At 44.4% G+C, this 24317-nt stretch overlaps 1 long non-coding RNA gene across 1 annotated transcript in view; it reads right to left on the minus strand.

The window, feature by feature from the left end:
* LOC129680914 (uncharacterized) overlaps window positions 1-24317 on the minus strand; it is a 144042-nt gene that overhangs the window by 541 nt on the left and 119184 nt on the right. The window lies entirely within an intron of this gene.

Here is a 24317-nt window from a genome sequence, read left to right on the forward strand (position 1 = left end):
TTTTTCTGTAGTTCACCTTCACATCTGTCCACATGAACACTCAAAAGACACTCAGGGAAGGTAGGGAGGACAGAGAAAAGACAAAAACTGCTTGTCCTTGCATGGGCACAGCTCCAGAACCTCGTGTTCTCAATAAGTCACCTGTAAGTGTGTGTGTTACCCCTCTAGTTGAGAAACAAAATGATTGAGGACATACAGGTTTTTAAGATAAGATTGCCTCCTAAAACAAAGCCAAATCCCACTCACTCTCTTCCAAGACCCCTCACCACACATGCCCTCTCACTCACATGTCCCCATCACTCAAGAAAAAAACCAAGACGGCTGTGGCACATTCTGAGCTCAAAGAAAACAGAAGCCCCACATTGCAAGACCACCCCTCCTTCCTGAGTGCCACAGATCACCTGGTCAGTTCACTGTATCTATCTTGTATCAGCAACAGAATGGGGTCTGATGCAAGTCTCTTCCTCCAACAACATGAAAAGTCCTCCTTAGGAATCCAGCTGGAAGAAATATGGACATGGATAAGGGGCAAAGCACACATCCCATCTTCCTGGTTTTCTCCTGTTGCCATCCCTATGGACAAAGCCCTTGGGGAAGTGATGGCTGTGCTGCAAAATAAAGCCAGGCAAGAGCCAAAAGAAAATCCATTCTCATTGCTTCGTAACCTGCACTAGCTCTCCAGCCATCTTCCTCATCGTACTGGAATCCAGGTTTCCTCCAAGCAGCCTTCCTACAAACAGCATAGCCAGAGGTTCTTGTCTCCAACAGTCCCGGAGGTTTTGTCTCCTTTACACAAGGGTTCCTGGTGAGTACAGCCACCAAAGATCCTGATCCAATGATGACATGGTAGTGGGAAATGAGGTGGAATGAGGGGTCACAGGGTCACTCCTTACTCACAAACTCACCACATGCACAAGCAGGCAAGACAGTGGTGGACAACAGAAACACTGAAAAATAAATGCATGACGTCAGCTCTACCAAGGGTTCTCATTTACAATTTGACTCCATCCAAAGATGACCAAGCAATGGAGGCTGACACTCCATTCCAGAAACTGTAGTCTAGAACAGGGAGTCATGGAACAAAGGCTTACAGATCTGAGTTTTTGAGACAAGGTTTCCCCTTGAACTTCTTACGTAGTCAAGGATGATCCTTCTGCCTCTACCTCACAAGTACTGTTTTTGATTCATGTATGCTGTGGTTTGAACCCAAGGCTTCGTGCATGCTAGGTAAATACTCTACCCCTGAGCTATCATGTGCCCCACAGTCAACTCCCTAAGTGGCACCAAGTAGCTGAGGCCACATGTGCAGAACAGAGTGAGACTTGGATCTCCCAAACCCTCCCAGGATTGAGCCTGAACCTGCAGCCTCCCTTCAGGCCTGGTCTGCAGAGGGCCTCTAGGGAGGGAGCAAGGCTCCAGGAGCCCTGCACCTGCCCAGGCCATTCTACCAGGTCATCCTTGGCTCAGTCCCTCTCAAGTGTACCAGGTGTCCTCACATAAATGAGACATGTATGCGACCTCTAGGATCCTTGGAGACAAAAGCTCCTAGGTGTGTGAGCACATTAACCATAATGTTTCTTTGGACACAAAGACACAGGCCCAGGAGTAACCTGCCTCTGGTCTAGGGAAGGTTCAAAACCTGAAGAGCAGATGAACAGTGAGCCAGAGAGCAGGTTATGAAGGGTAAAACAGGTTTTCTAATAGATCTGGCCTGGGTTTATTTTCAGACACACACACACACACACACACACACACACACACACACACACACACACACACACACCATGGGGGTGGTCTCCTTTTTAACAAGCCATCCTAGGGATGAGGCATCCTGTCTGTCCCTGAGTTCACATGTGTCCTAAAGGTCAACAACCAGCTCACAGCTGAACCACAGGCATCCCAGGAAGTGCCTGGAACCAAAATGTGTTCATCTGTGGACTTAACACACTCTGCAAATGAGCCCTGTGCCAGGCTGGGTTGAGACATCTCAGAGGTTCTGATAGGGGCCTGACTTGTGAGTCAGGTTTGATCTTTTCATCAGGCAAAGACCTGCTCTCCTCCCTTTGTCTGCTCAAGACTACACAGGCTATACTAAACACTATAAATAATCAGAGAGGAGAGTGCTGGAGGTGGGGCAGAAATAGGGGCAAATCACAGAGGGACCCAAGTTCCCTTGGTGGTGGCCCCAGCCACCCTTGTCCATGGAAGAAAGACCTGTGAGCTTCCTGTCATCTACAGAAGCTCAGCAAGATCAAAGCTGGGTCACCCTGGCAACAGTACTCCAAGGCTGACACTAGCTCTCTTCAGCATCCCTCAGAGCACAACATGCCTTGTTCCTTGCCTAGGGAATCAGTAGGGCTTATTCTAATGGTGTAAAGCCAGCAAAAAAGTTCCTAGATTAAACAAGAATCCTTTAAGTTCTCAGCAAATTTTCACCACCACCAATCATAAAGTCATGTGGAGTGAGGAAGGTAAGAAAACTAGGTAAGGGATGTCAAGAGACAGAGAGAACAGATGAGATAGGACAAAGAGATGAGGGGGAGGAGGCTGGTAACTAGACAGACAGACAGGAGAGGGGGGGCTTTGCAAGGGTGATGATGGCCATGTTCTGTGAATTAAGAAATGTGAGCATGTCTCTTTACGCTTGATTCCAAAATCAGCTTCAAGTCTCTCGTCCCCTCCAGAAGATGAGAAACAAGCGGGTGTGTGCAAGTGCCAGGCAAGGGGAGAGGAGTCTTACATCCACAGGCTGAGGTTCTGTCAGGCCTTGTCTTCAGCAGTTGTGTCCCACCCCCATGGTCTTGCTGTGGCTCAGTCTCTTCCCTGGCCCCACTGTTGTCTGAACCTCACTCTCCTCCCCCTGCAGGAGCAGGCCACAGAGACAACAGCACACAGTTGACTTCTGTGCTCATGATCTCCCGGAGGAACCCCTGGGAGCCTTCCTCTAGGAATTCCTGTTCAGGATCCTCATTAGCAGAGGGTCCATACGTGTGGATTCTTCCATGTTGGGGACTCGTCCATCTTAGGGCTCTTTCACTTGGTGGCCTTTTCCAGCCCTGGGCTCCTCCATTTCAGGGAGGGTCATACCCCTGTCTGCACAGATCACCATGTTGACTGGGATGGCAAGTACATCCAGGAAGATTCTGCTCACTTAGGCTTCTGGAGAGGTACAGGTGCCAGACTCTACTAGAAAACTCTGCTCTTCAGGGTCACTAATTGAGAAGCCCCAGGCCCCAGAGGATATATCATCATGGAGAAGTTGCTGACAAGAGCCCTCAGGGTTACTTTGTGTCCCAAATAACAGTATCTGATGTACAACATCAAATTATGGCTACTGAGGCCTGTACCTTCCCATGGTCACATTCGCCTAAAGATCTGAGGCCACTGACATTTTCCACATCTTCCACTCCTATGTGATCATGAGCAAAGGCCTCTGAGGCTCACCTAGACAGTTTCTGACTCCCATAACAATCCGTGTTACCATAACAAGCAAGGTCACTGTCATGCTTTCCCACTATGTAGAGGGAACAGACACATTCATCCTCCCGTTTTCATTACTAAGAGCATTTAAAAAATGCCTTTGGAGTAGCATCTACACTTTTAAGAGCTATCTTATTTTCAGTTTTGTGTGCTCGTGTCGGCGTGTCAGCGGGTGGATATATACACAAGAGTACAAGTGTCCTCAGAGGCCAGAGTGGAGGCTCCCCAGAACTGGAGCTACAGGAGGCTGGGAGCTGCCCAGTATGCATGCTGGGAACTGACCTCAGTTCCTCTGCAAAAGAAGCAAGTACTCTTAACCACTGGTCCTTTTCTCCAGTCCCATTTGCAAATTTTTAACCTGTGTTTCCCAGTTTACCTTGCAGCTGACATGGTCAGTGTGACATCCAAAGAGAAAGGAGCAAGAGTTAGCAGACTTTCCTAATCCAGGTACCTTCTCTGTTCTTTCCCCCTTGTTCCCCGTTTCCTCCTCTTCTTTGGGAGAACAATTTGTGACCATGACATATTAACAAGGAAGCACATGAGGGACAGATGACTCCAGCCATGCTGCTGCAGCCCTTACTGCCCCTGGCTACCCACATGCCTGAATGGTTGAGTATCTGTCACTCACCCAGACACAGTTCCTAACCAGTACAAGAAAAGGCATTTTCCATCTTGCTAGAACACACCTGAATGTCTGAGAATAACTTGTCCTCATGTCAATAATGTCCAATAAGCACCTCACTTAGTACTTAGGACCTGCCAAGGCAAGATGGATTCCGAGAAAGGCCTTCTGCTCTGCTGGTGAGGAACTCTTCATGGAAATCACGGAGAGCAAGGCAATGGCAGTGCGTGGCAGTGCTGTGGAAACAACCAGGACGCCAAAGTCTGCAAAGCTTGAGAAATCCACAGGAAGGTCAATAGACAGTAAAGACATCTATTTTGTTTTACCTTATTTTCCTTGTGTTCACATGTGTGTGTATTGTGTGTGTCCCCAAGTATGTGTGTGTATGTTTATGCATATCTATGCGTATGTGTAAACATGTGTCCCCAAGTGTGTATTTGTGTGCATGTTTGTACATGTCTGTGTGTGTGCATGCACATGTATGTGTGTCCCCAAATATGTATGTGTGTTTATACATGTGTGCATGTCCACGTGTGTGTTCTGTGTCCGTGTGTGTGTGTGTGAATGTATGCTACAAGTATGCAGATCCTTTGGGGGCCAAAAAAAGGCACTGGATCTGCACATTGAAGATGGGTTGGACTTAGAGGAAATTGTGAGCCACCCAGTATGGGTTCTGGGAACTGAATTTGAGCTCTCTGGGACAGCAGGGAGTGTTCTTGGGGCATCTCTCCAGCCCTCAAAGGTAACCGCTTTCACAAGACTTGTTTGTAAGTGATAAAGGCCAGAGAATTACTGTGTGAGCTCCATAGAAACTGGTCACACCGTTGGCTGCTATGCTATAGTACATGGAGCTACAGCTTTGTCCCTGTCACTCTGCCGCCAGCGCGCGCGCGGGCACACACACACACACACACACACACACACACACACACACACTCACATGAGAGAGATTGAAAGAGAGAAAGAGAAACAGAGAGAGGAGACTTCAGAAGAAATACAGATTTCCACCTACTGCTGTAGATGTACACACTGCTAATTTGTGTTTCTAGGATATCTCTGGAGAAATGGAAGACTCCTCCCCCAAAGACCTTATTATCCAAAGGGCAATTAACTTCTAAATAGTTTGGACAAGAAGAGTAAGTTAGATCAATGTTGACTCACAGCCAAAGTGCCATGTGAGAAAAGAATGAAAATGCCAGGAGTTCAGTTAGTCAGTTACCTGTGCTCCTTATAAACTCATCTTCACAAGGTCTGCAGCTTCACAGAAACGTGCTGACTCAGTCTGTGTGTCTAATGGTGTCCTGCATGTCCAATGGTGTTCTGTGTGTCTGATGGTGTCCTAAGTGTCCAGTGGTGTTCTGCTTGTCTGATGGTGTTCTGTGTGCCCAACGGTATTCTGAGTGTCCAGTGGTGTCCTGCATGTCCGATGGTGTTCTGTGTGCCTGATGGTGTCCTAAGTGTCCAATCATGTTGTTCCTTTTTCTCTTTCCTCCTCCTTCACTTCCCCTTTGCTTTCCTTATTTTTCTTCGCAATGTATAGACCCTGATCCTTCCTCCCTGACACTTGAAAGATCACTGAATAGGAAGGAAATAAATAAGAAGGAAAACCAACAGAACCATGGGCTCTGGCAGATGAGGGTTCTAGCCTTCTTTTGAGTGCCAGTGTTCCATAAGATAGACAAAAACTATTTGCTTTAACTTCACTCTAAGAACAACCCCACTGAAACAAAATAATAGGTGACTTTCAACTTTGATATTCTTGTAAGACATTCATAACTGTTTGTAAAAATTGGGCAAAGTTGAGCTCAGGTTGCTAGAACAGGAAATAGGCAAATAACTAGAGTAACAAAAGCTCACATCCTAATACAATGCTACTCGAATTAGGACCACCCAGTGAACATCGTGTAACGAGTACAGCTGAATAACTCGGTCTAATATGATCCATCTGGACTGGAAATGTCATGCAATATAGCAGCAATATGGCATCACCAACATACTTCAGTAGCATTTTATGAAACAATACTATTCAGAACCTAATAGATACCCAAAGGCTATTTTCCTGCATAAGCTCTATATGGGAAAACACCAGTTTCCTGGCTCGCCTGGCAACTATTGCTTTGTCAGGTGTCAGAATGCTCGTGATGATTTGGGGTATCAGGATGATGATCACAGCTCAGCTGACCATGGGCTAGCGTATCAAGACAAAGTGACTCTTGGACATCAGGGTGGATGGGGCATGGGACATCTGGTGTCCCTTGTGTAGGTCCAGTGTTAGGTAATTAACCCCAGTGCAATTCTTATGCAACATCTTATTTTTGAAAATCTTGAAACCACACATCTGCTATAGCTATTTTAAGCAAAGTCCTTTTATTTTTTTTTTCATAGATCCAAAATAACTAGCTTCTTCCCATTTTGCCAGACCTGGATTGTCTTTGATACAAATGCCTGCCACATAGCCACGGAAATGAGCCCAGGAGACGTCCTTCAGAAACCAGGGTGACAGCTAAACCTCTTACACGATGGCTATGTTTATTTCATTTCTTTTTCTTTTCAGGGCTGGGATTGAACCTGGCGCCTGACATGTGCTAGGCAGGCATTGTATCCCTGAGATTTACTCCTAGCCTTTAATTTTTTTTCTTTATTTTGAGAGTGTCTCACTAAGTTGCCCAGGCTGGCATTGAACTTGTGGTTCTCCTGCCTTAGCTTTCTCAGTAGCTAGGATTACAGACCCTTGCCTGTAGGCCAGCCATATTGTTTCTAATTAGTGAAGGCTTATCTCACTGAATTCTTCTAACAACCCGGAGCTCTGTGTGATTAAGACCACTATAAAAGACCATTGTTCAACTTCTCAAAAAATATTTTCAAATTGCAATTTCTACATAATCTAGCAACCACACTTCTGGGTATACAGATGAAAGAGGTAAACACGGGACTGAAAGAAAAGAGTCTATAAAGCCACTGTTCATGCATGTCCGTGGAGCCACTGTTTATGAAACAATACATTGTGATGAGGGTATGTGACGGCAGTCTGCCTTCTCAGAATCTTCTTGTATTTTGACCCTTTCACTTGAAGTACTTTCGTGTTTGCTTTAGCATAGCTGAATTGCCAGAACCACTGCTCTTATGTTTCGTGAACACACATTCCCCATCAAAATTCCAGCATAACTTTTTATAGAAATGGATGTGAGAGGAGATGGGGTGTTATGATCAGAAGACATTGTATGAAAAAAAAAATTTTCAATTAAAAAAAAGAAAAAATCTTAAACTTTATATGGAAAAACAAAAACGAAGGACATGTAAAACAAACCTTAATAATAAAAGAACTGCTGTAAGAACTGCATCCCAGATTTCAAGTCATACTACAGTAGTATATGGTATACTACCGTAAACTATAGGATAGTGAACTATAGTAAATTGTGCAAACTATAGTGTATGGTAGTATACAAGTCATACGGTAAACTGTATTGACAAAAAAAAAAAAAAAAAAAAAAAAAAAGCAGCAGCCATGTCAGTCAACGGAAGTGGATTGAAGACCCAGAAATAGCTCCACACATATACAGACACCTGATTTTCTTTTAAAGAAGAAAATGCATATTGGAGAAAAGACAGCATCTCCAACAAATGATGTAGACTAGAAACAGACCCATATTTACTACCCTGTGCAAAACTCCAGACAGAGCAAGGACTTCAATATAAGACCTGATACCCTGAATTTGATAAAATGGAAAGTCTGGAATACACTTGATTTCACTGACCCAGGAAAGGAGCTTCTGAACAGAAGCCACTGGCACAGGCAGTTAAGACCAGTGATTAGTAAATGGGACTGCATGAAGCTGGAAGCTTCAATATTCTTTTTTTCCGTTTCTCTCTTCCTTCCTTCCTTTTTTTTATAATTTATTCAATTTATATCCTAAATGTAGCCCCCTCCTTCATCTCCTCCTGGTCCCTCCTTTCCTCTCTCTTCTCCCACATCTCCCTCCCCTAGTCCACTGATAGGGGAGGTCCTCCTCCCCTGCTATCTGACCCTAGCCTGTCAAATCTCATGAGGACTGCCTGGAGTCTCTTCTTCTGTGGCCTGGCAAGGCTGCCCCTCCAAGGGGAAGTGATCAAAGAGCAGACAACCGAGTTCATGTCAGAGACAGCCCATGCTCCCTGGAAGGAGGCTACAATCGGGATATAGAGTAAATAAATTGTAATAAATAAATAAATAAATAAATAAATAAATAAATAAATAAATAAATAAATAAGAAACAAAAAAGGAAAAAAAAAGAATATCAAACATTAAAAAATGTTTTTCAACCATCTGTGTTTTATCTTTTGAAACATTTGTTTCCTTGATGTTCAGTTTCTTCAGGTTCTTTGCATGTCCTACACACTAACCCTCTGTCAGATACATAATTGGTAAAAAATAAAAAATAAAAAACCCTTCACATTCTGTAGGTTGCCTCGTTTCTCAAATAATGGTGTCCTTTGCTGCACAAAAGCTTTCAGCTAAGCTAAACAAGGAGGACCCTAGGGAGGATGCTTAATTCTTATTCAGAAAGCAAATAGGATAGACACCAGAAGCTGCAGAAGAGAGGGAACAGGACAGGACCCTACCATAGATGTCCTCTAAAAGACTCCACCCAGCAGGATTGAAGCAGATGCAGAGACTCACAGCCAAATTTTGGGCAAAGTGTAGGGAGTCTTATGGAAGAGGTGGGGGATAGAAGGATCCACAGGGGACAGGAGCTCCACAAGGAAACCAACAAAGCCAACAAATCTGGGGCCATGTAGATGTCTGTGGGTTATGCTGCCACCAGGGGCCATGCTAATGTGAGTGGCTTGTGCACCCACCTGAGGCCATGTTGCTACCTTTGGAACTCTATGATGGTGTCCATAGCCCTCATTGCCACAGAGGGCCATGTTCATGTCTATGATCTGTCTTGGCACTGGAAATCATGCTCAGGTCTGTGGCATGTGCAATGCCAGAGACAATGTGGATGTTGGAGGTCTGTGCTGTCACCAGAAACCATGTGGAAGTCCATGCTCCCATTGACTGTAAAGGGCAAGGAAACTAGTTTTGCAGTGGTATCAATGACTGCAGACTCACAGCTGAGGAGACACATAGAAAGTTTCTGTGACAACTCCTAATCCCCCACCACAAAATAACAGCCTAAATAGAAAGCCATTAAAGAGAACTCTTAAAAATTGTCATAAGGATCCTGAAGTGTAGCTCTCCACAGTTGATGGCTTCTGGCAGGGGTGCAGGTAGGGAAGGCCACTGAGAGTTTGACCCTGCCCCAGTGAGTATATGGGTATATGGGCAACACAAATTGGACTTTTCTTTTTCTTCTTCTTCTTCTTCTTCTTCTTCTTCTTCTTCTTCTTCTTCTTCTTCTTCTTCTTCTTCCTCTTCCTCTTCCTCTTCCTCCTCCTCCTCCTCCTTTTCTTCCTCCTCCTTTTCTTCCTCTTTCTCCTTCTCCTCATCCTTCTCCTCTTCATCCTCTTCCTCATCTTCTTCTTTGTCTTCTTCATCTTCGCTTTCTTTTTTCTTTTCTTTTTTTGGGGAGAGGGAGGCCACAAAGGTGAGGCAACAAACCTGGGAGGACTAGGAAGTAAGTGTAATTGAGGTTCATGTGAAACTCCCAATAAGCAATAAAAATATTATGAAAATTACAAAAGAAACTCACAACTGGACAATGTGCAGAATGTGAGTGACTACAGAGCTCTCAGACTTAAATGAGATGTTTTTAATCACACCCCTTACCTCAAGGATTGAGAGTCTCTGAAAAAAGAGAAGGCAGAAAGACTGTAAGAACCAGAGGTTGTGAAGGACTCTAGGGAAGCATTCTTCAAATACTACACGGATGGTGCATATATAACCTTGGAGAGATTGTGTCAGCATGTACAAGATCTATATGAGTTCAAGTCAGGCAAAAATCCCAGCATGGAGAAGGGGAAATGGGCACAAAGCCCCACTCCTAGCCAAGAAGCCAGTTGGAACTGATAGCTTCTGAGAGGTGGGAAATCAGTTTTCTTCAATGGAATATCACTGAGCATGTAAACCACACTCCGAGGCAGGCCTCTTGCTCAGGAGTAGCTGAACAACACAGAACGAACTCCATGGGTTTGTTGTTGTTGTTCTTTTGATGTTGTTTAGTTTTGAATTTTTCCAAGAGAGAGAAAGAACAAGAAGTTTGGTGGGTAGGGAGTGGAATCCGGGAGGAGTTGGGTAAGGGAGAATATGATCAAAATATATTTTATGAGGCCAGACATGGTGGCAAGAGTCTTTAATCTGAACACTCAGGAGGCAGAAGTGGATGTACTTCTGAGCTCAAGGCCAGCCCAGTCCATCCACATAGTGGGTTCCAAAATAGCCAGGGCTATGTAGAGAGAGGCTGTCTCAAATCACACACACACACACACACACACACACACACACACACACACACACACACTACGAACTTCCTTTTAAGTACTAACAAGTACTATGATGCTTCTATGATAGATGTGGCAACTGTGAGGGGGAGAAGCAGCGAGTGTCTGGGTAGCACATACGCTGTGGACACAGTGGGTAAACAGATGACTCATGTCCCCAGTAGGACAGGGCAGAGGCAGGGAAGATTTCATCATGCTAAAAGGCTATGCAATTTAAAACTTGTGAATTATTTATTTCTGGAATTTTCCATATAATCTTATCAGACTGATGCCCACAGAATGTGAAGGGTGGAGAGGGACTCTTGTGCCAGGAGTTAACACTTCAACATCTGAATTAAGGACCATACTTCAATCCATTACCATGTTCAATGGCCCCTCTTGGGGTGGCATTATCCAAATAATTGCATTGCTATTCTGTGAGCCACTTTTATCTGTTTTTTTCCCGTAAAGCAAAATCAGGCATTTGTTTTTTTCAAAGAAATTATGAAAATCTAGGCACAGTGTGTCCACTGCCTTGTCCTGATCAAGCAATGCTTTTAAAACTCACAGAGTACATGGAGTCAAAAGTGATAACTTTGATATTTGTGGTCCAGATCTGACATGACAAAAGCCAAGTTTAACCTGAAAAACACAAAGTAGAAAACTATTAAGTACCCAGGAAAACTGGCTTAACTTTCTGCTAAATATAGGCACAAAGATTATTATAGCTACAGCCTTGTCAGGGACAAATGGCCCTGGCTTTTATGATACAATGCATCCCAGCAAACCCTGTGAGGTAATTGCTATAAGCCAGTGCTTCTGAATTCAGCTTCCAGAAAGCACTTGGCACCATTAATGGACAGAATTTGAAAGAAATAAAGAGGGCTCTTGTGTATCCAGCTTTTTGCTAGACAGCTAGTGAAGGCTGAGAGGTGGGCATAGGCCCCAGATTCTGTGGAAATACCCACCTGGGCCTTGGATTCCTCTCCTCTGTGCACCATGAAGCAGATCGTTCTATTGTTTCCCACTATGTGCTCAGGGCTTCCTGGGTACCCTCACAGACATGCCCACAGGCCAAGCTGAAAGAGGCAATTCCTCCGTTGAGGTTTCTTCTTCCCAAACAATGGTGGTATGTATCAAGTTGACAAAAGCTAACTAGGACGTGCCTTCTAACAAGAATTGGGGTTTTGACCTCCAGCCTCAGAAAGCCAAGAAAAGAGAAAAAATGGATCTAAAAAACAAACAAACAAACAAACAAAAATGCCCCTATGAAAGGCTGAGGAAAGAAAAAGAAAAGCCCAGAAATACCTCGGTTCAGCTTGGATGGCTTGCTTCAAAACTTGTCAATATGAAATCAATGCATTTCAATGACAGCAATGGCACTCCACTGGCCCAAGAAACCCAAAGGGCCTGGTCTTGCCTTTGGCACCCAGAACACCTGTGGCTAATGAAACTCAGGGATAAACTCCAGTTCCAAACACACCATGGACCAGCACCCCACAGCCAAAACTGGTTTGCCTTCACAGAACCTGAGCTAATAGGCTTGTCTCGCTGACATTTGGGACCAGAACAGAAAACAGTTGATAAGGGACTTGGAGACAGACAGGGCCGGAGAGGAGGTTCATTCAAGATGAAGAACTCCCAAGCAGCTTCCCTCAGCACTTCCTGAATAGACGCAGCTCTGCCCATGTCCCAGGGAAGTCCTTGGGGTGAAGTGAGGCTGCACCTATCCTGTCTGAGGTAGCAGCAACTGTGCAGTCACCCTGGCTCACGCCTCACTGAGATGAGGCCTGCCGTCTTGAAGAACAAGACCAGCTAAGTGGTCATTCTCAGCCTGAGTCACCCACACCCCGGGAGATCCCACGACAGAGAGGGAAACTGAAGTGGGACTCCCCAAAGACACGCATGGCCTTGGGGTAACAGTTTCAGACTCATCTGAAAACGAAACACAAGAGCAGATGTTCTCAAGAAACTAATATAAGAGAAAGGAAATGAGCACAAATGGAAAAATAAATAAACTGCATGGCCACTGGAAATCAGAGTTTCTTTGCTTCCAGCCTTAGTTACTAATATTAACTCCCAGATCCTCCATACACATCACACAGCAGTAGAGGCACACACAGTTACCAAGAGGCTGAGAAAGAGTTCAGAGAGGCCATCCTGAGGTGAGCGGCAGAGCTGGAACAGATAGAAGCAAAGTCTGTGGAGATGAGGGGAAGGTTTCACAAGTGCAGGTACCAACCTGCTTAGATTGAGAGATTAAAGGCAGGGCCAGGTGACAGCCCAGGCAAGGATGAGTTTGAAGTGGGCCAAGCCCATGGACGGAGGCTGAAGTCCTTCACTACAGCAACCTTCTTAAATAAGTCTTGTGGTTGAATGACTGATGGGTGCCTGTCACATCTCAGTGTTGGGGTTCCCCTTGTTTCATGGTCCCAAGTGAGTGGCTTCTATCAGGTATGATCAACAAGCGAGCTTTCGCGGCTGCTGTTTCCAGTCTGGCTTATATATTCAGAGTAACCATTATTTTCTGACAGAAACAAATGATCCGTTTGTGTCTCCTGGTGTGCTAGCAGATGGTGGTTGTTTACTTGTATAAATAAGACATACAGTCAGTCTTTTTGGTGCTTAGACTCAAAATGGAGTAATTCATAAGGCAACTTATAAAGCAATAAGGCTATTGCTTTATAAGATTTATAAGCCAGGCTCAGCCTGAAATCTGCTCTTACTCTATACAGCACAATAACCGAGAGAGGGCTGGGCTGTTCTCAGTAATTCACAGGCCACATGGAAAGAGCTGAGTGCTAAGTGCTACCTGTGTGCTATTTATAAGCTTCCTCACTTCCCAGATACGGGCAGAAGGCCCAGCTTGAGGAATGCATTTGCCCATTACCACAGACAGTGTTGATGAAGATGCGGGTGGCTGGGACAGAAAACAAGTGGGGGAAGCATGGCCGACTGCTGGAGCTCGCAATGGTCTTCCTCTAGCTTCCTCAGGTGCTCTGTACTGCATTTTCTGAGGCAAGAGCTCAAGCTGAACCAGAACCTTGCTGATTCAGCTAGGCTGCTAGCCAGCTTGCCCCAGGAATCCCCTGTCTCTGAGCCCCTGGATTACATGCAGCTATCATGCTTATCCTGCTGTATGTGGGTTTTGAGGATCTCAACTCCAGTCTTCACACTTGGAAAGCAAGCACTTTATCTACTGAGTCTCTTCCCAAGATCATGTTTCAGCTGACAATGAAAGGGGTCTTTTCTGAGACTGATCCAACCAAGGACCATGCATGGAGAGAAGCTAGAACCCCTGCTCAGATGCAGCCTATGGCAGCAAAGTGTCCAAGTGGGTCCCCTAGTAATGGGAGGAGGGACTGTCTCTGACATGAACTCAGTGGCTGGCTCTTTGATCACCATCTCCTGAGGGGGGCAAGGTGCAGCCTTACCAGGCCACAGAGGAAGACAATATAGCCAGTCCTGATGAGACCTGATAAGCTAGGGTCAGAAAGAAAGAAAGGAAGACCTCCCCTATCAGTGGACTTAGAGAGGGGCATGGGAGGAGATAAAGGAGGGAAGGTGTGATTGGAAGGGAAGGAGGGAGGGGGATACAGCTGGGATAAAAGTAAATAAACTGTTAATTAATTAAAAAATAATTAATTTAACTTAAAGCAATCCCACTGAAATCAGGGACAAGACAAGGCTGCCCACTCTCTCCATATCTCTTCAACAAAGTGCTGGAAGTCCTTGCTAAAGCAATAAGACAGTTGAAGGAGATCAAGGGGATACAGATTGGAAAGGAAGAAGTCAAATTATCACTATTTGCAGATGATATGATAGTATACATGAGTGACCCCAAAAACTCTACCAGGGAACTCCTACCACTGATAAACACCTTCAGAAAAGTGGCCGGATACAAAATTAACTCAAAAAAATCAGTAGCACTCCTGTATACAAAAGATAAAAGGGCTGAGAAAGAAATTAGAGAAACCACACCCTTCACAATAGCCACAAATGACATAAAGTATCTTGGTGTAACCCTAACCAAGCAAGTCAAAGACTTGTATGAAAACAATTTCAAGTCTCTGAAGAAAGAATTAGAGGAAGATATGAGAAGATGGAAAGATCTCCCATGCTCATGGCTTGGCAGGATTAACATAGTAAAAATGGCCATTTTACCAAAAGCAATCTACAGATTTAATGCAATTCCCATCAAATTGCCAACACAATTCTTTACAGACCTGGAAAGAAAAATTCTCAACTTCGTATGGAATAACAAGAAACCGAGAATTGCTAAAACAATCCTCTAAAATAAAAGATCTTCTGGAGGTATCTCCATCCCTGATCTCAAGCTGTACTATAGAGCAACAGTTATAAAAACTGCATGGTACTGGCATAGAAACAGAATGGTGGATCAATGGAATCGAACAGAAGACCCAGAAATAAACCCACACACTTACGGACACCTGATTTTTGACAAAGATGCCAAAACCATACAATGGAAAAAAGATAGCATCTTTAACAAATGGTGCTGGTCCAACTGGAGGTCTACATGTAGAAAAATGAAAATAGATCCATACTTATCACCCTGCACAAAACTGAAGTCCAAGTGGATCAAAGACCTCAACATAAAACCAGACACATTAAATCGGCTAGAAAAAAAAGTGGGGAATACCCTAGAACTCATTGGTACAGGAGAAAACTTCCTGAACTGAACACCAACAGCACAGGCTCTAAGAGCAACAATCAATAAATGGGACCTCATGAAATTGAAAAGCTTCTGTAAAGCAAAGGACACCGTCATCAAAACAAAGCGACTGCCTACAGATTGGGAAAGAATCATCACCAACCCTCTATCTGACAGAGGACTCATATCCAATATATATAAAGAACTAAACAAGCTGAAAAGCAGAAAACCAAGAAACCCACTTAAAAAAATGGGGAACAGAGCTAAACAGAGAACTCTCTGTAGAGGAATATCGAATGGCAGAGAAACTCTTAAAAAAATGCTCAACCTCATTAGCCATTAGGGAAATGCAAATCAAAACAACCCTAAGATTTCACCTTACACCCATCAGAATGGCCAAGATCAAAAACTCAAAGTGACAACACATGCTGGAGAGGCTGTGGAGAAAGGGGAAACCTTCTCCACTGCTGGTGGGAATGTAAACTTGTACAACCACTCTGGAAATCAATTTGGTGCTTTCTCAGACAACTAGGAATAGTGCTTCCTCAAGATCCAGCCATACCACTCCTAGGCATATATCCAAAAGAGGCTCAAGTACACAAAAAGGACATTTGCTCAACCATGTTTGTAGCAGCTTTATTTGTAATAGCCAGAAGCTGGAAACAGCCCGGATACCCCTCAACTGAAGAATGGATGCAGAAATTGTGGTACATCTACACAATGGAATATTACTCAGCAATGAAAAGTAAGGAAATCATGAAATTTGCAGGTAAATGGTGGGACCTGGAAAGGATCATCCTGAGTGAGTTGTCCCAGAAGCAAAAAGACACACATGGTATATATTCACTCATATAAACATACAACATAGGATAAACCCACTAAAATCTGTACATCTAAACAAACTAAACAAAAGAGAGGACCCTAATTAAAATGTTCAGTCCCCACCCTGAAAGACAAAGAGGATGGACATCAGAAGAAGAAAACAGGAAACAACCTAGGAACCTGCTACAGAGGGCCTCTGAAAGCCTCTGCCGTGCAGACTGTCAAAGCAGATGCTGAGCCTGATGGCCAACTGATCGGCAGAGTGAATGGAATTTTATGTAAGAAGTGGGAAATAGTAAGAGCTGGAGAGGACAGGAACTCCACAAGGAGAGCAACAGAACAAGAAAATTTGAACACAGGGAACTTCCCAGAGACTCATACTCCAACCAAGGACTATTCATGAAGATAACCTAGAACCCTGACAATGCAGCCACTTCTGATGAGAACTGATAGACTAAAATCAGAAAGAAGGAGAGGAGGACCTCCTCTATCAGTGGACTTGGGGAGGGGCATGCATGCAGAAAGGGGGAGGAGGGTGGGACCGGGAGGGGAGGAGAAAGGGACTTATGGGGGGATACAAAATGAATAAAGTGTAATTAATAAAAGTTAAATAAAAAAATTTAAAAAATAATTAATTTTAAAAATTACTAAAACCAAAGAGAGAGAGAGAAATGCATCCAGGTTTCTGAACAGGAGTGACAGAAACAATGGCACAGAGCACAGCAAGACTGGCAGTGAAGTTAAACCTGTTAGAAGAAAAAGTAGGGAAGAGCCTTGAACTCCTTGGCACAAGAGACAACTTCCTGAACAGAACACCGACAGCACAGGTTCTAAAGATTAACAGTCAATAACTGGGACCTCATGAAACAAAAAAGCTTCTGTAAAGCAAAGGACACTGTCACCAGAACAAAATGACAGCGTACAGACTGGGAAAGGATCTTCACCAATCCAATATCTGACAGAGGGCTAATATCCAGAATATATAAAGAACTCAAGAAGTTACACAGCAACAGGTCAACTAATCCAATTAAAAAATGGGGTGCAGGGCTAAACAGAGCATTCTCAATTGAGGAATGCCAAATGGCAAAGAAACACAAAGAAATGCTCACCATCCTTAGTCATCAGGGAAATGCAAACCAAAACCACCCTGAGATTTCACCTTACATACCCTCAGAATGGCTAAGATCAAAAACTCAAGTGATAACACATGCTGGAGAGGATGTGGAGAAAGGGAAACCCTCCTCCACTGCTGGTGGGAATGTAAACTTGTACAACCACTTTGGAAATCAATCAGGCACTTTCTCAGAAAATTAGGAATGGTGCTACCTCAAGATCCAGCTAAACCACTCCTGGGCATGTATCCAAAACATGTTCAAATATACAACAAAGACATTTACTCAACCATGCTCATAGCACCTTTATTGGTAATAGCCAGAAGCCGGAAACAACCCAGATGACCCTCAATGGTGGAATGGATACAGAAATTGTAGTACATGTATAAAATGGAATACTACTCAGCAATTAAAAACAAGGAAATCATGAAATTTGCAGGCAAATGGTGTGAACTAGAAAAGATCATCCTGAGTGAGGTATCCCAGAAGCAGAAAGACATATATGGTATATACTCACTTATAAGAAGATATTAGACATATGATATAGGATAATCATACTAAAATCTGTACACCTAAAGTAGCTAATGAAGAAGGAGGGCCCTAGGTAAGATGCTCAATCCTCATTCAGAAAGGCAAACAGGATATATATCTGAAGAAGGTGAAAACAAGGAACAAGACAGGAGCCTACCACAGAGGGCCTCCCTCGGAAAGACTACCCTGCAGGGTATCAAAGCAGATGCTGAGACTCATAGCCAAACTTTAAGCAGAGTGCAGGGAATCTTATGAAAGAAGGGGGAGATGGAAAGACCTGGAAGGGTCTGTAGCTCCACAAGCAGAACAACAAAACTAAAAATCTGGGCCAAGGGATCTTTTCTGAGACTGATATGCCAACCAAAGACCATGCATGGAGATAACCTAGAACCTCTTCACAGATGTAGCCTGTGGCAGCTCAGTCTCCAAATGGACTCCCTAGAAAGGGGAACAGGGGCTGTCTCTGACATGAACTCAGTGGCTGGTTCTTTGATCACCTCCCCTTGAGAGGGGGTCAGCCTTACCAAGCTGACAGAGGAAGACAATACAGCCAGTCCTGATGAGACCTTATAAGCTAGGATTATATGAAAGGGGAGGAGGACCTCCCCTATCAGTGGACTGGGGCAGGGGCATGGGAAGAGAAGAGGGAGGGAAGGCAGGATTGCAGGGGATGATGGAGGGGGCTACAGCAGAGATACAAAGTGAATAAATTGTAATAAATAAAAAAAAATTAAATGCTGGGAATAAAACTAAAAACACATTTATATATTAGAAGTTTGGCAAATAAATAAATAAATTTTAAAAAGATTGGCAGTGAAGCTCCAAGCTCCACACTGCAGCTAAGGTTCAAGAAATGGCAGCACCACTTGGTTTTTGATGTAATCACAGAGAACAGTGTCCACACTCAGTTGAAATAAATGCTCTTTCCTCTGGTAATTATGTATCTGCGGGATGCTGGCTCATGTCCAAAGATCTCAGCAAAGCAATGGACTTAGCAGAAACAGAAACAGAATCGACTGCCTTCTAGTTTACCAGGAATAAGAGGTTTCCGAAACATGAAAAAATGCAATGATACTATCAACATCTCTTGCTTTTCTTATTGTTTTTATTTAGAACAGTGGGTCTGTTTTTCATTAAGGTATATTGTTCATGGGGTCTGAGTGATGGCTCAGTGGTTAAGAGCACTAGCTGCTCTTCCAGAGAACCCAGGTTCCATTCCCAGCACCCACAAGGCAGCTCACAATTGCCTGTAACTCCAGTCCCAGAGGATCCTACGTCCTCTTACGACATCTATGGGCAATACATACACCCAGGCACACAAATATACGCATAAAATAAGTGTTTTTAAAGATGTGTTGCTTATTTATTAACTTGAAGTAGGGTCTCACTGTGTAGATAAAGACAGCCGTCTTCCTGCATCGGCCTCCCAAGCTCTGGCATCACAAGCCTCTGTCACCAGGTGCCAGCTAACTTGTGTTATTCAAATTAACGGGCAGACATGGTCAACCTTGTAACATCACACAATGATGTTGTCACACTAGACGCTGATATCCAAAATTCACACCGGAGAATGACAAAGTAAAATTCACAAGACCTCGGTAGTTTAAATAAGGTTACAGTTTTGTGTTGGGTCACATCCATAGCTATCCTCAGCCTCTTGGAACTGTGTGGAGCCCACAAACCACAGAATGGACATGGTCTTGTTAGTATTCCAAAGTTGGTTAATTAATTAATATTATAATTCTTTAGTGCCTAATAGAGTTAGTGTTCTAGTTTGATTTTCTGTTGCTGTGATAAGATAACCTAATAAAAAGCAACTTAGAGGCCCTCTGTGGCAGGTTCCTAGCTTCTTTCCTGTTTTCTTCTTCTTCTGATGTCCTTCCTTTTTGCCTTTCAGGATGAGGATTGAGCATTTTAGTCAGGGTCCTCTCTCTTGATTAGTTTCTTTAGATGTACAGATTTTAGTAGGTTTATCCTATATTACATGTCTACATGAGTGAGTATATACCGTGTGTGTCTTTCTGCTTCTGGGACAGCTCACTCAGCATGATCCTTTCCAGGTCCCACCATTTACCTGCAAATTTCATGATTTCCTTATTTTTTCATTGCTGAGTAATACTCCATTGTGTAGATGTACCACAATTTCTGCATCCATTCTTCAGTTGAGGGGTATCCGGGCTGTTTCCAGATTCTGGCTATTACAAATAAAGCTGCTACAAACATGGTTGAGCAAATGTCCTTTTTGTGTACTTGAGCCTCTTTTGGATATATGCCTAGGAGTGGTATGGCTGGATCTTGAGGAAGCGCTATTCCTAGTTGTCTGAGAAAGCACCAAATTGATTTCCAGAGTGGTTGTACAAGTTTACATTCCCACCAGCAGTGGAGAAGGGTTCCCCTTTCTCCACAGCCTCTCCAGCATGTGTCACTTTGAGTTTTTGATCTTGGCCATTCTGATGGGTGTAAGGTGAAATCTCAGGATTGTTTTGATTTGTATTTCCCTAATGGCTTATGACGTTGAACATTTCTTTAAGTGTTTCTCTGCCATTCGATATTCCTCTACAGAGAATTCTCTGTTTAGCTCTTCCCCATTTTTAATTGGATTACTTGGTTTTCTGCTTTTCAGCTTCTTTAGTTCTTTATATATATTGGATGTTAGCTCTCTGTCAGATAAAGGGTTAGTGAAGATTCTTTCCTAATCTGTAGGCAGTCATTTTGTTTTGATGGCAGTGTCCTTTGCTTTACAGAAGCTTTCCAGTTTCATGAGGTCCCATTTATTGATTGTTGCTCTTAGAGCCTGTGCCGTTGATGTTACTATCAAAGCAGACGCTGAGACTTATGGCCAACTGTTGGGCAGAGTGGATGGAATTTTATGTAAGAAGTGGGAAATAGTAAGAGCTGGAGAGGACAGGAACTCCACAAGGAGAGCAACAGGACCAGAAAATTTGAACACAGGGGTCTTCCCAGAGACTCATACTCCGACCAAGTACCATGCATGGCGATAACCTAAAACCCCTGCACAGATGTAGCCCATGGCAGTTTAGTGTCCAAGTGGGTTACATAGTAATGAGAAGAGGGACTGCCTCTGACATAATCTGATTGGCCTGCTCTTTGATCACCTCCCACTGAGGGGGGAGCAGCCTTACCAGGCCACAGAAGATGACAATGCAGCCACTCCTGATGAGATCTGATAGACTAAGATCAGAAGGAAGGAGAGGAAGACCTCCCCTATCAGTGGACTTGGGGAGGGAGGGTGGGGTTGGGAGGGTAGGAGAGAGGGGCTTATGGGGGGATACAAAGTGAATAAAGTGTAATTTTAAAAAAGCAACTTAGAGGAGAACTTTTTTTTTCATCTTACAATTCCAGGTTACAATCTACCATTGAGGGGAAGTCTAGGCAGAGATTTCACACAGTTAGTCATATTACATCCACAATCAAATGCAGAGAAATGAATGCCTTCCCATTTGCTTGCTTGTGCTCAGTTTGGTTTATCTAGTTTTATTCAGGAACTCCTGCCTAGGGAATGTTGCTGCCCGTAATGGACTGAGTCTTCCCTCATCATTGACAAAATAATACTCCATAGACATGTCCATGGGCTAACCCACAACTCTCTCTTTTCAAGCGATGCTAGATATGTTAGTCTCTGTTCTATTGCTGTGAAGAGACACCATAACCAAGTCAACTTTTATAAAGGGAAGCATTTAATTGGAGACTTACTTATAGTTTTAGAGGTTTAGTCCACTATCTTCACAATGGGAGCATGCAGGCAGTCATAGTGTTAGATGAGTAACCTAGAGCTTTATATCTTGTTCCTCAGGCAGCAGCTGAGGAAGGAACAGGTAGGGTGTGAGGTGAGCTTTTAAAGCCTCAAAGCCCCACTCCCAGTGATACACCTTCTCCAACAAAGCCTCACCTACTCCAGCAAGGCCACAGCTCTTAATCCTTCTAAACAGTTCACCAACTGGAGACTATGCATTCAAGTATATGAGCCTATGGGTACCATTCTCATTCAAACTACCACATTGGTTATGTCAAGATGACAATTAAAGCTAAACGCCATAGTGTCTACAGAAGGGTGGGAGTCACAGAAACCAACACTCTCAACAAACTCAGTTATTTTTTTATAAGAACTTCTGATACTAAAAGAGCCCTATGGGGCTAACCCAGTGAGACAGAAGTGAGAGATACAAATCCGTAGTAATTTTAGAGGGTTTTCAATCAGCCGTCACCAGGACAAGAACATCTTGAGTGGTCCCAAGAGGGCAAGACATCTGAAGAACAGCACTGATTCCTGCTAAGCTGCTCAGCCAAACAAGGGGAGTAAGAAAACTGCCCTGTGCAGCCCAGCCGCCATCCTGAGCTAGGCAAGCTGCAGAAAATACGTGCTGATGGTTGTCTATTCTATACCTACAGGAAGTCTTTCTGTCCACTTCTGTGATCTAGGAAGAACAATGCCACCTCACCAACTCTACCAGGAACAAAGGAAGGTTTTCTGAAAGCACATGTAGACTGCACTGAATGGCAGAGCACACAGCTGCCCCTCCCAGAGTGCAACATTCTACAAGGAATTCTAAGGGAGGAATTCCTTAACGTTTGCAGCAGGTAATGTCTGTCTCCACGTTTCCCAGGCATCACACCCATCTGCTCTTGACGGCAATGACAGGCGAAAGTGCCCTGGAGAGAGACCTGCATGTGGAAGATACTTTGCTTCGGCCAGACATGGTGGTACTAGGCTGCACCCCACAATAATGGGGTGCTACAGTATACCAAGGACATCATGAGTGAAGGCCATGGCCTGGAGACAGAAAAGCCCTGATGGTTCTGAGTCTTTATCAAGCCTAGACCTAGATCCTGGGCTGTCTGTGCACAAATGGGTAAGCGGATCCATTTCTTCACTCACACAGCAGGATCCCCACTAAGATGCAGGATCTTGAGAAACTGTGTCCTGGTCTGTCAAGTGTCACCCTTTCCAGAAGACTTCTGAATTGTCTGAAGCAAAAACACACAGACAAACACACCCGGAATCCCGTCCCTGGCACTGACTGGCCATGCCTTGCTGCCATCTCTACCTATATCCTGGGTGGAAATAGGATCTCATGATATTCTGGCAGCAGATGGACAAGATGCCTGAGGCAGGCTTGGCTTCAGCTATGACAGATAGCCAACCTGACTCCATTCACTGCTCTATGTGGGTGTTGGGGAGGGGGGGTAGTCACTGTGAATGTGTCACAGCAGCCCATTATTCTGTCCTAGCAAAAGTAGAAGACAGCTGCCATTCTGAGTGGGCCCAAGACCCATGGGAGTCCTTTAGCACCTGCCAAATATACAGTCTATTGGCTCTGACTTGGCATAAAATATTTTGACACTCATTCAACCATTTTGTTTTCATGTGTATGAGCACTTTGCCTACATGTATGTCTGTGCACCGTGAGCATGCCTGGTGTTCTTCAGGCCAGAAGAGGGCATTGGATACCCTGTAACGAGAGTTACAGTTGTGAACCACTGTGAAGAGTGACAGGTGTCAATCAACCCTAGGTTCTCTGGAAGCACAGCGAGTACTCTGGACTGTCAATCCAGGCCCCACTAAATGATATTTGGTTGTTTCTCTTTAGGAAATAGTATTTGAAGATCCTAATAGCCTTGATGACAGCCATATCCTTTCTTTGTGAGACCATGAAGATCCCAGCCCTAAAGTCCAGGAGTCAGAGCCTCCAGAGGCATACTTCTTCTTAAACAGTGACTCTCAGCCTGTGGGTCTCAACCTCTTTGGGGGTTGCATATGCTGCATATCAGGTATTTATACTACAATTCTTTTTTGTTTGGCGGCTGTGAGGTGCCACACCCCTAAACTCTAGCAAGAGGCAAGTTCAGATTAATGTAGCTAGGCTTGGGCTTGAAAAAGAAATGGCCACTGTGACCCATGAGTTAGCACTACCATGCTTGCTGGGCTCCGAATATCAGAGGCCATCAAGGGCTCCAGCTGATGAGATCCCTCATAGTGGGGCAGCATCTTGAAACCTGTGCTCTGACCCAGACACCATCCCAGCCAGGTGGAGGACCTGATGCCAGGCCCTCCATTCCCTGAGGCTCACCTTTCAGACAGCTGCACCGAATCCCCACAGGTTCACCTGCCAGACTCAGCTAGCAAGTCTCCTGAAATGAGGTGGGGGCGGGGGTTATTAAGATGCTTCTTCATGGCGTATGTCAGGTGACCTCTGGAAGGATGAGCACAGAGTAGCTCAGGAGCAGATGTGGATTCCCGTGGAGGTATGTTTATCACACGCAGCCTGTGAACAGAGGGATGGGAACGTCTAGGCTGCTGTCCTGTAGGGAAATCTCAAAAGAGAGAAGATTCTGACTGCACTGGACTGAGAACCTGCAATCTCTAACCCCATCCTCATGCAAGAATCTCTCAGGAGTGGATTATGAGGTTAAAATAAAAACCTGTGTGTAGAAAATGGGACTAGATGCCACACACTGGGGAGCCAGGCATCATAACCCTCTCCAAAGGCAGCATGAGGGGCCCCATAGGATGAGCAATGGGGCTGCCAAAAACACAATCCATTCCTGAAGGGACAGGGGAGACACAGCCTGGCCCCTACACTATCGTGTGGCTCTCCCTTCCACTAATCCTGAAGCAGCTGCATATGGGCCCCAACTTCCACAGAACTGAGCTTGCCCA

This window comes from Psammomys obesus, unplaced genomic scaffold (assembly GCF_907164565.1).
Source record: "Psammomys obesus unplaced genomic scaffold, mPsaObe1.curated_primary_1811, whole genome shotgun sequence".
Taxonomy (NCBI): Eukaryota; Metazoa; Chordata; class Mammalia; order Rodentia; family Muridae; genus Psammomys; species Psammomys obesus.